This window comes from Oryctolagus cuniculus, chromosome 12 (assembly GCF_051225735.1).
Source record: "Oryctolagus cuniculus isolate XC-2025 breed Fujian yellow rabbit chromosome 12, ASM5122573v1, whole genome shotgun sequence".
NCBI classification, from domain to species: domain Eukaryota; kingdom Metazoa; phylum Chordata; class Mammalia; order Lagomorpha; family Leporidae; genus Oryctolagus; species Oryctolagus cuniculus.
This window is the reverse complement of record NC_142878.1, coordinates 107,972,325-107,988,399: the sequence shown is the minus strand read 5'-3', so window position 1 is coordinate 107,988,399 and position 16,075 is coordinate 107,972,325. Positions and strand designations below refer to the sequence as shown.

The 16,075-nt window shown below is 62.6% G+C and overlaps 1 protein-coding gene across 7 annotated transcripts in view; it reads left to right on the top strand.

The window, feature by feature from the left end:
• The window catches only part of LINGO1 (leucine rich repeat and Ig domain containing 1), a 162,561-nt gene that overhangs the window by 76,776 nt on the left and 69,710 nt on the right, over positions 1-16,075 (top strand). Inside the window, exon 4 of one of the 7 annotated variants that reach the window (XR_016218428.1) lies at positions 6,851-6,914. The exons of 4 other annotated variants lie outside the window; for them this stretch is intronic. The gene's annotated coding sequence lies outside the window, so the exon portion shown is untranslated. Of the gene's footprint in view, positions 1-6,850; positions 7,005-16,075 lie in introns of those variants that run through there. 2 more of the 7 variants (XR_016218430.1, XM_070054641.2) reach the window with 2 other exon arrangements.

Sequence of the window (16,075 nt, the reverse complement as noted above, 5' to 3'; positions counted from 1 at the left end):
AGAACCTGGTCCTGGCCTCCAGTTTCCCCACCTGAACAATGGGGTCTCCGAGAGACGCCCCTGGGGGAACGGGCTCCACTTCAGTTGTATCTTCCGTGAGATTTCATCGGGTCAGCTGTCCCCAGACTGGAGGAGGCCCAGGGCTGGGTGTTGGAGGTCACCTCCTTGTCCACTTCTCACCTGCCTCCCTGCTCTCACAAGTGCCCCGAGACTAGGTCCTGGGGGTGCCACTGCCCCAGTGTGCGCAGGTGCGTGCAGGTGCGTGTGTGCGTCCATGTGGAGGGAGCCCATGGAGCGGAGCAGCCCTGGGCAGCTGGACAGGAATGGGCCCTCCCTCTCTCCCCCTCCCCGCTCCTGCAAGTGGGAGTAGCCTGGGGGCCTGGGTGCTGTGCTCACTATTTATAGCCGGCCCAGACACGCACACCTGGCTATTTCTGTGCTCCTCCTCCTCCTGAGCAGGGGGAGGGGACAGAAAGTAGTCCACCTAAAAATATCCCCAGGGGGATAACTCCAGCAGCCAGCTCCGGCGCCTCCCGCCCCCACGCCCTGACTTACCTCCCAGCCGCCCACGGCCCTGGTGCCCCCCCTCCCCGGGGCGCCAGCGTCTTCCTGCCCCCATTTCACAGGTGATGAGGTGAGGCCTGGACAGGGGTTGCTTATGCGGCGCCGCGGGGGCCCTGCGTGGGCACTGGCTGCGTGGAGTCCAGTGGCCTGGCTCAGCATCACGCGGGCAGCATTTTCTCTCTCAGGCTCAGTTCCCCTCAGGTGCAGGTCTCAGTGGCACTGGGTGGAGCTACTGGCATTCCTTCCCCCCCTCTGCGCCTGGAGCCCAGCGGGAAGCCCCATGACAGTCAGTGATGACGTGGTTGTAGGGGAGTTTGCTGGGGAAGGCGGGGGTGGGGGGTCCCAGGTTACCTGAGCACCTGCCTCAGGCTGGGTCCCTGCTCTGTGGCTCCAGGGGGGCTCACACTCAACCCCTCAATGATGCTGTGATGGGTGTGGCCAGATCAAGTGGGAGCACGTGGGGGTTTGCCCTGGGAACTGGAGCCCAGGGAGAGAGAGCGCTGGCCCCTGGTCCCATAGCTGGCATGGCCCTGTGCACTGTGGGGACCACAGCGTGCGCCTGGGAGACTGGGCAGGGTGTCCCCGCATCAGCCCGAGAGCAGGGAGCCCCAGTGTGCCGAGTGCCGGCGGCACACACAGCTCTCGGTCAGCCCGACTCGCTCTGCACCCACTCATTTGGCACCCTCGCCCCGTTGTCTTGGTGCCGCGTGAGTCTATCCGTAAGCGTTTCAGCGTCTGTCTCTGAATGATGAGGACCCTGTGGAAAATAGGATCGCCACGCCCTGACCAGGCTCGGAGTTCCGAGGCCACCTGGCGTCTGGTGTCGGTCACCTGCCTGGCTCCTGCCCGAGCCTGGATGTGGCAGTCGGCGCTGCCACCGTGTGGCTGAGGAACCCGGAGGTCCAGGGAGGGCGGGGCGGTCACCGTCCCCCAGAGTACACAGCTGCTTTGCCTCTGTGCCCCCTGCCACTGCCCCCGAAGTGGTGGCGAGCCTGGGGGGCCCCCGGGGAGCTTGTTCGCAGGCGCCCTGATGACCACAGCGTCAGCCCGAGGCCTCATCGCGGCCGCGCTGGGGCCAGGAGTGAGCTGTCTCCTGCGGCCGTGGTGCTGAGTTTTACGGGGCATTAACAGGCCATTTAAAAAGCGCTGACGGCACGCTTTGCGGGCTCCTGTTTAAGATGTACTAAAAAGTAAGCACCTTGGCAGTGAGGAAACTGCGGAGTGCTGGGGTGGAACACGTCTGAGGTGTCACCTCCCTGCGTGTCACCCGGCATGAGCGCCAGCCTCCTGCTCCCTGGGTGGCCGCAGAGGGTGGCAGGTGCTTGCCGGGCGGGGCACTCTGCAGGGGGAGGGAGGTCAGAATCATTGAGGGGCATCAGAAGTTGGGGAGGACGGGTCGGGGACAGGCTGCCCATTGCACAGATGGAGAAGCTGAGGTTCTTGGGACCTGGGTGGGGCTGGACTTGGCAGGAGCTGGGCACTGGAGGAGGGGCTGGGGCACAGCCGTGGAGGAGCATAGCACAGTGCTGAGCACCCAACAGGCAAAACCTCTGCTTCCCGGGGCTTCTGCTGGGCTGGAGGTGACGAACAGCAGACGCGATAGTGATGTCGGGTGGCTGCGGCGTCCCGCTTCCAAGGAGAGGGGAGGGTCTGGAGCTTTGGGGGTCCTCCTGGGCAGGTGACCCTGAGCTTAGTGAACCCTGTGAGGCAGGGGGGAGTGGGGAGGGGCTTGGGCTGCAGCATGGTGGTGCCAGGTGCCCATGGCTTTCTGTCTTCCCGGCTATCCCGCTGGGCCTGCTGACCCTGCAGGTGTCCCGGCTGGGGAGGGGGTGCCGGGGTGCGGATGGGAGCAGGGGTCCCTGTTTGGGCTGCAGCTGAGGAGGCACGGGCACCTGGAGGGGGTCCCGTAGTAATCTGGTCTCCCCTTGGAGGTGTCGCCCCGGGAGGAGCCGATGTCCCCAGGGGGAAGGGAGCGAGGGAAAAATGAAAAGAGCTCGCTTTACTTAATTATGACTGATGGTGACAGCTGGTATCTCAAGTCTGCAAAGTATGTACCGGGTAAGGCCTGCTTTTCTCAATCGGGATAATTATGTTAATTAAAATGCTTTCTTTATAGCGGTTCTGATTAATAAAAACCGTTCCACTGCTCTCTTTAAGCACTCGAACCTTCTGCCACATGGGGAAAGAGGCCCTTGCTCAGCAATTCACGGGTCCCCACACAGAGTCCCAGGGCGACCTGCTGCCCGGGGGGCCTGGGGGTGGTGCTAGGCTCGCGCACGTGGGGCAGGAGGCGGGCTGGGGCAGGCGCTGGGCTGGCCGTGGGCGGGCCAGGGCAGGCGCTGGGCTGGCTGTGGGTGGGCCAGGGCAGGCGCTGGGCTGGCTGTGGGCGGGCTGCTGCATCTGCCTTGACTTTCCTAATTGCTGTTTGTTTGCTCTGGAAAGCAGGGCCATAATTAACGCGCTCCCAATTAAGAAAAATTACAAGTTGGGGAGCAAGGTGCCTGGGCCAGGGGTGGGGCTGGAGTGAGGTGGGCGCAGCCTGGGTGGGGCAGGTGAAGGGTGGTGGTGGCTGGAGGTGACCACAGAGTCCCTAACGAAGAGGGTGGTGCTCATGGGGGTGCTATGCGCTGGCAGGGGGTAGGCACCCAACCTTGGCGGCAGGTGGGGGTTCTGGGCCCAGTTCCTCGCTGGCTCCCTCTGCTACTGTCCCAGCCTTCCCCTGCATCCCAGCTCTCCCTGGCCAGAGACCACCAAGGGGGCTCAGGGAACTGTCCCCTATCGTGTGAGTGTGAGCACATGTGACAGCAGCGTGTGCATGTGGGTGAGGGTGTGTGAATGTATGGGAGGGGGTGAGCATGTGTGTGTGCATGTGTGGGGGTTGGGTCAGGTGGGCATGCATGTGTGTGTGTGAAAGCAGTGTATGCATGTGGGTGAGGGTGTGTGAACACGTGTGTGCATGTATGGGAGGGGGTGAGCATGTGTGTGTGCATGTGTGGGGGAGGGGTGAGGTGGGCATGCATGTGTGTGTGTGACAGCAGTGTGTGCATGTGGGTGAGGGTGTGTGAACACGTGTGTGCATGTATGGGAGGGGTGAGCATGTGTGAGTATGTGCATGTGTGGGGGTTGGGTCAGGTGCATGTGTGACAGTAGTGTGTGCACGTGGGTGAGGGTGTGTGAACACGTGTGTACATGTCTGGAAGCATATGAGCGTGTGTGTGTGCGTGTGTGGGTGAGGGGTGAGGTGTGCATGAGTATGCATGTGTAACAGCAGTGTGTGCATGTGGGTCAGGGTGTGTGAACATGTGTGTGCATGTGTGAGGGTGGGGTCAGGTGCATGTGTGACAGCTGTGTGTGCCTGTGTGTGCGTGTGTGTATGTATGTGAGCATGAATGTGTGCATTGTGTGAGTGTGAGCATGTATGTGTGCGTGTGTGTGAGCATGGGTGTGTGTGGGAGTGTGTGTGCACATGAGGACGGGGACTGTGGTAGCCACAGACTGCTGGCCACCTGCTAAGGCCTGGGAGGTCCACCATCCAGGCTGCCCCTCATCCCAGGAGCTGCCCTTGGGGCTTGGGTGGGCTCCCGGTTACCCCTGGTGGTCCCTTGCCCATCTCCCTGACCAGTCTTCCCTGGGGGCCATTGTGAGTGCAGCCCCTGGTGATTCTATGTGTCCTGAGGGCTGAGCGGCACAGGGCCCTGGCCCCATAGGGAGGAGGAGGGCGTTCAGCCGGGCACCAGCCTTTCCAACGGGGGACGAGGTCCGAGATGCCCTGGGTGCACTGTCCTTGGTGCTGGCCTGTGGCCGTGTCTCCCCATGCTGGTCTGTGTGTAGGACACAGGGCCACAGACAGGCCAGTGTTCCTGTCCTCCCCGCACCTGGCGGCTCCCCACTAGACACCCTGGCCAGCCACTGCTGGCCCTGGGTGGTTCCCCAGGACTCTGGCTCCCGCCCTGCCCCCGCCCGGGCTCACTTGCGGCTACAAACGGGGAAATGAGGTCAGGGTGTTTCTGCCGCTTCTCCGCCTGGCTGAGGAAGAGGCTGGCGCCACCAGGGAGGCCCCTGTAGCCCATGGAGCACGTGGGCCGCGAGGGGCAGGGCATGGAGCCCAGCCACAGGGGACTCTGGAGGTGGCCAAGATGGGGGCTGAGGGGTGAAGGCCTGAACAGGTGACACTGGTGGGTCCCGGGCCCCAGCCCTGTCTTGCCCAGGCAGTCGACTCACCTGGCCTGCATCTTGGGGGCCTGGTTTTGCTTGTTTTGTTTGCACATGTGTGGGGAATGCACTTTGCAAATGTGTGCACAGGCGCACAGGCCTGTGTGTGCGGGCGTGGCCGTCCACACGTGTGAGTGCTGCCACATGTGTGTCTGGGGAGCTGGACTTCCTGTGGCGGTCTCTGGAGGTCTCTGTGTGCAGTGTGGGCCCTGGTGGGTGGTGACAGGTCAGAGCTCCAGCCCGTGGGTTGATAGTGAGGGGTCCCTGGGTGCCTGGCCAAGTTCTGTGTTATGCTTTGGGAGGGGGGATTGCAGCTGCTCTGCCTGCCTCGTGACGAGTTGGGTCCGAAGCAGGGCCCCTCCTCCCTGCTCGCCTCTGGGACCCAGCTCGGCTGGGGCTGGCCTCTCTGATGAGCCCGGCTGAGCTGTGAGGGTCCGAGCATACCGAGCCCCCAGGGCTGTCCCTGCCTCCCACCAGCTGAGCCCCACTCTCTGTCCCCATGGTGTGAAGGCCTCGGGAAGCAGGAGTCAAGATTTCCTAGACAGCCCCCCCGCCCCGGCCCAGCCCCTGGATCCCCTGCTCAGGGCACGGTGGGGGCTGCAGCCTCCATGGGCCCTGCGGGCTCCTGCATGTGTGTGTGCACGCGTGTGTGCGTGCGTGCGTGCGGCAGCCTCGTAGGCCGGCGGGGACCTGGCCCGGCCCCCTCCGCTGTATTTACGTGTCTATTTTATGATTTCAATTTTTAATGCCTCTGCTCTTTGAAGACGCTTAATGCTTTCGAGTGGAACATTTCCTTCCAGGACCTGAGCACAGATTGAGGACAGAGCAATAAATCAACTAATAACTGGAACCTCGCTTTATGCTCCACGGCGGAGTTAACCCCCGACTGGCTGTGCGGCTGCTGCTCAGGGGCCGGGGCTCAGGCTGCCGGGGTGGGGGTGGGGGCCGTGCCCGCTCCCCTCCTCCCCCCTCCCCCCACCCAGCTTGCATCTCTCCTCGCTTTGATTTCCTCTCTCAGCTTCTTGCTTTCGCCTCGTCTTTATCTTGTGAGTCCACTCCTGCTCCAAGCAAGTGGGAACAGAGCAACTGTCGGGAAGTGGGGTTCCAGGAGGGACCCTGGCAGGAAGGCTTAGGCTCCTGACTTGCCAGGTGGCCCCTGAGGAGTGTCCTGGCCCCTCTGAGCCTCCAGGGCGCCACAGGGAGAGCAGGATTGGAAGATTTGTCACCAGAGGCGGTCTCGCCCTCGCCCTCCGCTGCCTGCCCCCACGGTGGCTTGGGGAGGGGGAGAGGGGAGAGGTGGGGGTCTCAGGATGCACAGCTGGTGGCAGGCGGCTCTTCACTCAGGTTGTGCGTGTGTGCATCTGTGTTTCTGCAGGTGCCTTAGCCTCCAGGCCACGGGGCACCCTCCCCCCATCCCACCCGGCCTCCTGCCCTTGCACAGGACCCAGGAGAGGGCCCGGTGTGGGGGTGGGGCAGCGTCTGGAGTGAGAGGCTCCGTGCTGCAGAGTCAGGGCTAGAAGCGCACACCCAGGGGCCACGCTGCTGTGTGACCTCGGGTAACTCACTTACCCTTTCTGGGCCCCAGTTCCCCCTTCTACAAAGTAGAGGTGAAGAACAGGCCTCCCCAGTGCAGGGCCCATGCGCGAGCGAGTCACCCCTGTGTGGCACATGTGGTGTCAAGGATCGGCCAGGCTTTCTGTGGGACACACCCTTCTACACAGCAGGTTCCCCTCCCCCAGCTCACCACAAGACAGCAGGGGCCTGCACCAGCCCCAACCTCAGAAACCGGGCGCTCAGCCTGCAAATGAGCAGCAGCCAGCGGTGGCTTCCTGGAGGCGGTGGCGCTAGCACTTGGCCTGGGGTGGACGGGCAGGACAGTGGGCCCAGACGGGCAGGGAGGAGACCTTGAGAGCTGCGGGGCCCAGCGGGAAGTGTTGGCATTGGTTCAGAGGAAGCCCCTGCAGGCCCCAGTGACGGACGGAAGCGGGGAATGGAGGGCCAGCACTCAGCCGGCAGCTGCTGACACACACAACTGTGTCTGTCTTCCTCTCCCTCTCTTTTCTTTCTTTCTTAGATTATTTATTTCTTTGAAAGCAGAGTAACACACAGAGACAGACAGACAGAGAGCTTTCTGCTGGTTCATTCGCCAGATGCCTGCAGCAGCCGGGGCGGAGCCAGGTTGAAGACAGACGCCCAGAACTCCATCAGGTCTCCCCCTGCCTTCCCAGGTGCGTTAGCAGGAAGCTGGATTGCAAACAGAGCAGCTGGGGCTAGACCCGGAGTTCTGAAATGGGATACTGGCGCTGCAAGTGGCAGCCTAACCTGCTGCTGTACCCCATTGCCGGCTTCTGTCCTCTCTTTGTCAGAGCGTGGTTTTGTGGCTCGCCCCAGGGCTGGTGGTGGAGGTGGGATTTGAACTCGTGTCTCCGACCCTGGAGCTCGCTGCACTGGGGACTTGAGTACCAGCACCGCGGGTTGCAGAAGGGCGACCTCTCCCCGATGGTGTCCTGCTCTCTCGGGATGCCCCTGGTATGGAGACCTCACCACCTCTCGGGACAATTTGCTATGGTTCCACTTGTTTTCACAGTGACATTCGGTTGTCACAGGTGTGCCAGACACAGCATGACACATTAATGTCCTGTGTGTGACCACCTGAGCTTCAGCCACACCCACTGGCCCCTGGCACTCAGGATTTAAACCAAGACTACACCAAGTGGTCCTTTTCGCACCTTACAGCTTTTGGGGGCCATAAAACAGCAACTTTAAAAAATGCGGCTGGCAGCTCTGGGCAGCAGAAGGCAGGGAGATGATCCTGTCCTGGAGTCGCCGGTGCCTGTGGGCCTGGAAAGGTGTATTCCCACAGGCTCACCTGGGCTGGGAGAAGCAGGGAGGGCCTGGCCCTGCTGTGCACCTGTGCGGGCGGGCGCTTCCTCAAGCTACTGGGGTGGACTGGGAGTTTGAAAATGCTAATGGGGCCATGGTGGGACACCTGGGGACAGGAGGCTGCCCAGGTGAACGGGTACCTGGGGGAGGGCTCTGAAAGAGAAGAGGCAGCTGGTGCAGGGGTGGGGTGTGGGGGAGAGACAAATGAGGGCATTTGCCTGGCATGGTGGGGCCATGCCAGAGAGCTAAGATGAGGGGCGGCCAGGGGATGAGGGGTGGTGGTGACTTGTCAGGGGGCGGGTGTGTGGCCCGGTGGCTAAGATGCTGGTGAAGACATCTTGTCCCACATCGGAGGGCCTGGCTCCGGCTCCTTGCTCCGGCTCCTGACTTCGGCTTCCTGAAGACACATCAGTGGTGGCTCAAGTACTTGGGTCCCTGTCACCCATGAGGGAGACCTAGCCTAGCCCTGGCTGTTGAAGGCATTTGGGGAGTGATGCAGCAGATGGGAGCTCTATCAAATAATTGAAAAAATCCCTGAGGCTGTAGTAGGAGGGGGCAGGAGCGGAGATGGGGCCAGGCAGAAGTGTTGGAGGCCTGGGCCCTGGGGATGGCCGTGGGGGTGGGGGGAGGCAGGGAGTGGCTGTGGGAGTGGGGGGAGGCAGGGAGTGGCCGTGGGGGTGGGGGGAGGCAGGAGTGGCCGTGGGGGTGGGGGGAGGCAGGGAGTGGCCGTGGGGGTGGGGGGAGGCAGAGAGCTGCAGACCCTCATGCAGGTGGAGCAGGGACAGGGAGGCCCCTCAGTTCCTGGCACAGGCTTGGGGCAGGAAGCAGATGGGGTCTGCTGTTGGTGACCTCTGGAGAAGAAGTGTGCTGTGGGGGGCAGGGGGGGTCCAAGTCTGGAGCTCAGGACGGGGACGTGGGAGCCACAGGTGGTACTCAGAGAGTGGCCATGGCTGAGGTCCCAAGGAAGCTGTGTGGAGAGAGGAGCAAGGCCTGGACCCTGGCTCAGTGCCAGGCAGAGCAGGGTGAGGCCTTAGGGACCTAGAGAGGGTCCGAGGGAAGGGCAATGTCAGCCATGCACGTCCCCCCCACCGCGGCCCCCTGGAGCTCCCTCCTGTGGGGCTCAGCAGTGCCCAAGCCAGGCTACCGCATGTGTGCCCCCCACAGTCTGGTTCAGGTCTGGCCAGCTGCATGTGCCCTCGTGTGTGCGTGTGCGTGTGTGTGTGCGTGTCCGCACGACGCATGTTCTGTATAATTTTATCACAGCTTCGTGTCCTGCTGCCACGATCAGGACACAGAGCTGAACTCCCCGCGAGGCCTCCTGTGCCACCACAGCCTCCCCTAGCCCCTGTGCCGCTGATTTGTCATCTCCCGAGTGTCGCGTGCATGGGCTCTCGCAGCACCTAACCAACTAGGACTGTGTTTTATAACTTGTATTTGTTTGAAAGACAAAGGGACAGTGACAGAGAGGTGGAGTTTACCTATCCTGTGGTTCATTCCCCAGCTAGGGCTGGGCCAGTCTGAAGCCAGGAGCCAGATCTCCATCCAGGTCTCCCACATGGGTGGCAGGGGCCCAGACTTGGGCCACCCTCTACTGCCTCCCAGGGTGCACGTTAGCAGGAAGCTGGAACTGGAAGCAGAGACGGGATTTGAACCCAGGCACTCTGATGTGGGATGCAGGTAGCCCAAGCAGCGGCTTAATTCCTTGGTCCAAATGCCTACTCCCAAAACTGATTTTCCAGGGGCAGGTGTTATGATGTACACACGAGTTAAGCCACCTCCTGTGACACCATTATCCTATATCAGAGCTCTGGTTTGAATCTTGGCTGCTCCGCTTCCAATCTAGCTCCATGCCAATGTGCCTGGGAAAGCAGCAGAAGATGTCCCAAGTGCTTGGGCCCCTGCACCCGCATGGGAGACCCAGATGAAGTTCCTGGATCCTGCTTTAGCCTGGCCCAGCGCTGGCCGTTGCAACCATTTGGAGAGTGAACCGGTGGATGGATGACCTCTCTGTATCTCCCTCCCTCCCTCCATCCCTCTCAATCTGCCTTTAAAATAAATTAAATAAATCTTAAAAGAGTGATTGTCTAGAGTCAACGTCATGAAGGGAGGAATTTTAAAAGATGTCACTACAGGCCGGCGCCGCGGCTCACTAGGCTAAATCCTCTGCCTTGCGGCGCTGGCACACCGGGTTCTAGTACCTGTCGGGGTGCCGGATTCTGTCCCAGTTGCCCCTCTTCCAGGCCAGCTCTCTGCTGTGGCCAGGGAGTGCAGTGGAGGATGGCCCAGGTGCTTGGGCCCTGCACCCCATGGGAGACCAGGATAAGTACCTGGCTCCTGCCATCGGATCAGTGCGGCGCGCCGGCCGTGGCGGCCATTGGAGGGTGAACCAACGGCAAAGGAAGACCTTTCTCTCTGTTTCTCTCTCTCACTGTCCACTCTGCCTGTCAAAAAATAAAAAATAAAAAATAAAAAAAGATGTCACTACAGAACACTGTAGAGCACTCCAGAACCGGGTTGTTAGCTGAGGGCAGGGTGAGGGATGGCAGGGGTGGGAAGCAAGGGTGGGTGTGGCGCCCCAGGGAGGGAGGGGGAGGGGGTGCAGGCAGAAGCAGATTATTCTAGAATGCTTGGGGGCAGGTGAGGGCGTCCTCAGTGAACACCAAGCCAGGCGGCCTTGGGGAGTGGCCGTGGATGAAGTGAGAAGAGAGCCGCTGTCCCCAGGACAGTGCGGTGGAGGCTGTGGGTGGGTGGGCCTGGGCTTCGGGTGGGCCATCTTCTCCATCAGTGCCCGGCTCCCGGCCGTGGGAACCCACAGGGGTCGGTTCTGTGAGAGTGTGCGAGGGTGGGGCTTTTGCTGGCCCTGGGAGACTGTGGGCCCCATGCCGGGCAGCGGGCAGCGAGTGCCAGGCAGAGGTCTCAGCGTGGGAGGAGCCAGGGATGGTTGGGGCCGGGGAGAGAGGCTACAGAGAAGGGCAACAGAGGTCACAGGATGTGGGCGGCCAGAGGGCCATGGTGACCTCACCCTGCGGGGCGGCCAGGGTTGGGGTGAGGAAGGGACAGACAGGATCCCCTGTGGCCCGGATGTTGTAAAGCAGCCTCGCAGGGTGGGCTCAGAGGGGCAGGAATGGTCTTGGCTGGAGGGGCTGGAAGGGGCAGGGAGTGCACCAGCCAGGCTGGCCCTGCAGAAGCCCGGTATCTGTGCATCTGGGAGGCAGCCCTGCCGTTGCGTGGCAAGCTGAGGCTCTGGGAGAGGAATGAACTTGTCCAAGCTACAGTGGTCAGTCCCCAGCCCCCTGCCTCAGGGCTACAGTCTCCTCCCAGCCCCACTGTGCTTTTGTCCACTGTCACTGTGTAGAGTGGGGACCTCAACCTCACGGGCAGGTGGCTTACAGGGTGCCAGGGTGCCATCTCCTGTCCTGGAGGGGGGGACATGAGGGACAGAACAATGAACAAGGAACCATGGAAGGCAGGGCAAGAAGCCAGTGTTTAAGGAACTGGGGACTGAAGCTCTTGGAGAAAGAAGAGCCAGCGACCGTGATGGAGGGGGAGCCAGGTGGGGTTTGGAAGGGCCTGGTGGGGAGGTCAGCGCAGTGGAGAGGCAAGGGGGGCTGCCTGGGGCAGGAAAGGGCTGGGGGAGAGGGGGTGGGGTCCCACTGAGCTGAGGAGGGGGACAGTGAGGCACAGGCTGGTACCTGCTAATCTCCCAGGGTCCCTGGACCAGTGGGGCACGGGGCAGGGGGCTCCTCCACTATGCCCGAGGCTGCAGAGACCCTTGGAGACCCCAGCTGCCCTATCACCTCCCCAGGTGGATGCCTGAGGTGTCCCAGCCTGGGAAGTCCCCTTGAGCCAACACAAGGCGGCTGAGTCCGCCCAGCAGAGCCCCTTGGTGCACGGGACAGCGGTCACGGGGGACCTGTGGTTTCCAGAACGTGGTTGGGGCAGTGAGTCGCGATCCAGCCCGAGCCACCAGCCTCATTAATCTGGTGGCTCCGTGTGCAGGGCCCGTGGTGGTCCCTGATGGACAAGTCACACCAGGCGATCTCATAGCCCAGGGCCTCCAGTCCCTCAGCCGCTCAGCACCAATTAGCCGGCGGTTAGAGCCGGGAGAGCCAGGCTCTTGCTCTCGCTCCATTGCTCAGGGGCTACTGGCAAGTTCTCAGATGCTGGGTGCAGGAGCATCAGGTGTGGGTGTGGGCGGGCAGGGTGGAGGCTCCCCAGGCAGCACCTGCCTGCCCCTCCCCCTAGACTTCGCCCCACTCCTCCTGACAGCTCCACTCCCAGGTGCACTTCTTAGGTGCCTGAGCGGCCCCAGGGGAGGGCCTAGGCGGCCCAGCTGGGGTCAGGTGTGGTGCCTGGTGCCACGTGTCCTGCACCTGTGGCTTCTCTACCTGCCTCCTGCGCCCCCATGGTGCCCGACTCCTCGAGTCCTTGCTGATCCTTGGGGTTGCACACACTTCCCTGGCTGAGTGTTTGTCCCCTCTGCCAGGGCTCGCAGCCCCTTCTCAGAGTCCCATCGCTTCACTCCCGGCCTCGGCCCAGGTCCCACCAATTACCAGCCGCCTGGATGTCTCTCGCTATAAACCCCTTCACCTCATTATAGGAAAATTCTTTCAAATGGCCTTTAAAAACCATCTCATTACGCAGAAAGAACTGTAATTACCTGTGCAAGACGAGCTGGTGCCGCTGCCCTGCAACTTGAGGGACGGGGCTCCTGCCGCCTGGTTTGACCGCTGCGGGGAGCGCCTCTCAGCCCTCCGGACCCTTTTCTCCCGGGACTGGGGGCCCCAGGAGGGCAGAGCCTCCTGCAGATGGCTGCCGGTTCCTGCCTGGCCTCCTGGTGGCCCTGGCCGTCAGAGCCTGCCCGGGGCTGGGGTGGGGTGGGAGAGGCTGCCCTGCCCCTGGTGTCTGGCCCCAGCGCTGACCCTTCCTGAGTGGGCTCCTCTTCCGCTGAGTGGGCCCCGGTGGACACTGGCACTGGGCGGGAGGCTTCACGTGGCTCTCCCTTCCCTGGAGGAAGGTGACCGTGCAGGCCACTTTGTCCTGTGTGCCCGGCCCCTGCTTGAACAGGGCTGGGAAGCTTTGGTGGTCAGTTCCCCTCCCCGAGCCCTGTCCTCCTGTGCCCAGGGCGCACTGTGTGTACTGGGGGGAGAGCGGGGGTGGGGACCATTGTGCTTCCTCCTTGGTTCTCCCCCTGGTCAGAGGTGTGGGCACAGCCTGTGTGTGGGGCAGCCATGGTGGGGGGGGAGAGACCATCAAGGTGCCCCCCAAACTCTGCCCCTCCCCCGTGCCACAGGGCCTTGTGGCTGCTCTGATTGTCCCAGCTTTTAGCTCCCAGGACTTCCTGGGACCCCGCTGACTGGTCAGCAGAGGGCAGCATGTCCTGGACTGGGGTGGGTGGCAGTGCCGTGCTGGCAGTGGGAGAGACCCAGTTCTGTCCCTGCATGGGCCTGGGGGACCAGGAGCCCTGCGGTGGGCACTGGCTGCCCTGGACTCCTGCACGCTGCCTCAGGGCTCCAGCGCTGCCCAGCCTGGACCGGGAGCCCTGCTGTGTGCTCGCTCAGGCCCCTGGATTGCCACCGCAGAGTTGTTTCTGCTCACGCCCCTTGTGCTCACCAGGACCTGGGCGCCCTTGAAGGGGCCGTATTGGTTTTTGGGATTTTTTTTTTTTTTTTTTTTTTTTGCTTGTTGTTATGTATCTCTAGAGGCAGAGAGAGACGGACAGATAGAAAGAGAAAGCTCCCTCTGCTTGGTTCACCTCCTAAATGCCCGCAACAGCTGGGGCTGGACCAGGCTGAAGCCAGGAGCTGGAAACTCAATGCAGGTCTCCCCCGTGGGTGGCAGGGATCCAGGGACCTGAGCCGTGGGCTGCTGTGGAGGTGTTTTGCTGTGTCGCCCCGCCCAGGAGGCCGGCGGGAGCTAAGGCTGTTTCCCCGGGTGGCCCCAGCTCCTCGGCCATGCCTGTGCCTGGTGCTGGTGTGCTCAGCGAGTCTGAGGGAGGTTTGGCCTCCTGGCTGGAGCTGCATCTTCAGGCCAGCGAGCCTGCTTTGCCCCACGACCGAAGCCTGTCTAAGGGTGGAGGGTGTCTCTGCCTCCTCCCCCCTCCCATTGGGAAGCTTGTGCCAGGGGCTAGCTAAAGAGAGGTGTGCAGGCAATCAGCATGAATGACCGCATGTGGCTGCCACCACTCCACACTTAGTCACCTGGCCTCTGTCCCAGCTCCCCTGCGTGCTGACCGCCAGCTGGGGACAGTCCTGCTCCCACAGGTGCTCGTAGGAGGCCAGGTGCATTTCCTGGAAGAGGTGGGGCTCGGTCAGGGCAGGTGTGGACCGACAGAGGGTGAAGAGCAGGATGTGGCAGGCAGAGGGCACAGTGGGGGCGCAGGTGCGGGGGCCCTGGGACCTGTGCTGGGAAGATGTGGATCTGGGTTCTGGGGGGACCAGTGGAGGGGTGAGGTTCCAGACGCCAGCCAGGTGCCGTTCGGCTCTGTGCTGTGCCAGCGTGCGTAGGAGGGGGCACAGTGGTCCGAGTTCGTGGCTCCAGTCCACAGCCCTGTGTGGGGACCCAGCCCTGCCAGTCCTCCTGTGAGGCCTGCTGTGGGGCGTGCTCATCAAGGACTGACCTGGCCAAGGCTGCCGGCACCCGGAGCGGAGATGGCAGGACCAGGAGGGTGAGCGTGGGCTGTTTCCTTTTCTTTCTCCTCCGCCTCCCACCCCTCCTCCACTGGCTTTGGGAACATCCTGTTTCTCCCTTCCCACTGCCTGCCACCTGCAGAGGCGAGTTGCTTCGAGGATGCCCAGCCCTGGCTGCGCTGTCCCCTGCGGGGGGCCTGAACAGCATCCCGGCATAGCCGCAGCTGCGGGCCTTGGCCAGGGAGGCGGAGCTGCGCCATCTGGGTGTCCGTGTCTGCCAAGGCCGCTTCTTGGATCCTGGGTGCAGCTTCTGGGCTGGGTGGGGAAGGCAGGAGGCTGGACTTGCCCTGACCTCGATGGAGAATCCTGCTTGTTGAGCACCACTGCGTCCCAGGCCCTGCTCTTTCCCTTCCTGTGGTGGGGGTGGGGACAGATCAGAAACAAACAAGCCCATGTGTAATTGCAGATTGTGATGGGGGTCCATGGGAGTGGTTGAGGATGTGGAGGTGGGGGAGATGGTGAGGGCTTAGTGTGGGACCAGGGTCAGGGCTCAGTGTGGGACCAGGGTCAGGGCTCAGAGGGTGTGACCAGGGTCAGGGCTCAGCATGTGACTAGGATCATGGCTCAGTGTGGGACCGGGATCAGGGCTCAGTGTGGGACCAGGATCAAGGCTTAGTGTGGGACCAGGGTCAGGGCTCAGTGTGGGACCAGGATCAGGGCTTAGTGTGGGACCAGGATCAAGGCTTAGTGTGGGACCAGGGTCAGGGCTCAGTGTGGGACCAGGGTCAGGGCTCAGCATGTGACCAGGATCATGGCTCAGTATGGGACCGGGATCAGGGCTTAGTGTGGGACCAGGGTCAGGGTTCAATGTGGGACCAGGGTCAGGGCTCAGTGTGTGACCAGGGTCAGGGCTCAGTGTGGGACCGGGATCAGGGCTTAGTGTGGGACCAGGGTCAGGGCTCAGTGTGGGACCAGGGTCAGGGCTCAGTGTGTGGCCCGGGTCTGGGCTCAGGGTGTGACCTGTCCCTGGGCTCAGTGTCCTTCTCCAAGTATGGTTCTCTGGGGCTGACTTGAGGTGGCCTCAGCCACACTGCCTGAGCTCTCTGCTCTTCCCTCAGGGGCCTGTTAGTGCCCAGGGCTGAGGTCACCTTCTCCGAGGCTTGGTTGGGACACACCCAACTCCCTGGAGGGGAGGGCCTGGCTGTCACCCTGCAGGTCCTCTGACATTGAGCACAGCCGGGGCGCTGGGCAGGCCCCTGGAGGGAGAGTGTTGTGACCACCATTTCCCACAGGAGGAAACCTGGGCTTCCTGAGGGCAGCCGCTTAGTGGACTGGCCGAGCCAGGAGCCTCCGTGTCCCCGCCTCCCTCTCCCAAAGCCCTCAGCGCCCTTCCTGGGAGCTCACAGTTTCTCAGGCAAGGCTCCCTTCCTGCCCAGGGCGCCTTCCCCTTGCACCTGCACTGGCTCTGTGAGCCCCACCCCTCCTGGGTGGGCGGAGCCCCACTCCAAGGTCTGTGGTCTTGGCAGCTTTGAAGTGGCTGGAGCTTTAGCAGGGATGCTGTGTGGCGTAAATCCCAGCCATGCCAGGGGCCCGGGAAAGACCCCTCCGGCCTGGAGCAACCGGGGTAAGGGGGGGGGGGGGGGGCATGGTCGGGAAGGCGGCAGGCTCATGGCGCTGTCCAGGGTGCTGAGCCAAGCCACACTCCTGGCACTCGTCACAGTTCTGCCTGGACACACCTCCGTGTGTCCCTCCTGTGTGTCTGAGCTCAGCTCCTCTCCTGGGACATC